We start from the raw sequence: 1,144 nt of genomic DNA on the forward strand, positions 1-1,144 counted from the left end.
GCACAGCGCGAAGATAATGCGGGGTTTCGGTGACTTTTGGCGCAAGAGGGGTTATGCACGATCCACGGCGACAACTTGCGGTATTTCTTTAAATTTCCATTCATATATGTTCATGCATGCATGTTTATACATTTACACGTATATGTTTGCAAGGAGTTGAGAACTTTCACATTTACTCGTATACAAGTGTGCGCGCAAACGTATGTGTGTATGTGTACGCAAATAAATATATATTCTGTGCTTGTGTGGTTGCTGTGGACTGGAGGACGGTGTGCATGGAGGGAGGCTAACTTGATAATATCCCTGATGATTGCGTGTGGACAGAAACATGATGGACTGCACGGCGTGTGTGCTTCAGCGAATTGATTGATGTGAAGCGGTGAGTCTTTCGCGTCATCAACATTTGATCGTTCTTTCTTCCGTTTTTTTTTTTTGCCACCGTTCCTTTTGTTTGCATATCACTCCCTTGGTATATATCCATATATCAGTATATATATATATATATGCGTGTGTGCGTCTGTGCGTTTCGGAAGTTGACTTTCATTGCACTCATTTTCTTTTTCTTTTCGTGTGTGCTATGAACAATTTGCTTCCCTCAATTCGTTCCGTCCTCTTTTGCTGCCACACTGAAAAATGAAAAAAAAAAGAATGGAGAGGAGGGAAATCCAAAAGCTGAGGAAGGGGAGGGGATTTCAAATAGTTGCGGCAAGGTGGAACCGTAATTGTTTGAGGCTGCGTTGCCATGTATTTACTTATACTATATTATAATTCATTTGTCCCCGTATTTCTACGTTTATACGCATTCATATTGCAATTGCAAGGAGGAGAAGCGGGAGGAAGGGAATGTAATGGAATGGAATGATTATAAAAAAAAAAAGGTGTAGAGGGGAAAGGAAGGGGGAGAAATATTAATAACAACAACAAAGGAAAAGAAGGGAATAATGAAAATGTAGTAATAAAATGATTTTGCATTACACCATGCAGAGAGTGTTTGTAGAAGCTCCCCTGTTATTGAAGGTGGCGCGGAATACGGGTGAAGATATCGCCACGGTTCCAGTTTCTCTTTTCTTCTTTTTTCCCCACTGCTGTTTCGCCAGCATCACGTATGTTAACATACATGTATATATAAATAGATATATAGATA

Source organism: Trypanosoma equiperdum (genome assembly GCF_001457755.1).
Source record: "Trypanosoma equiperdum strain OVI genome assembly, contig: ctg_532, whole genome shotgun sequence".
Lineage (NCBI taxonomy): Eukaryota > Euglenozoa > Kinetoplastea > Trypanosomatida > Trypanosomatidae > Trypanosoma > Trypanosoma equiperdum.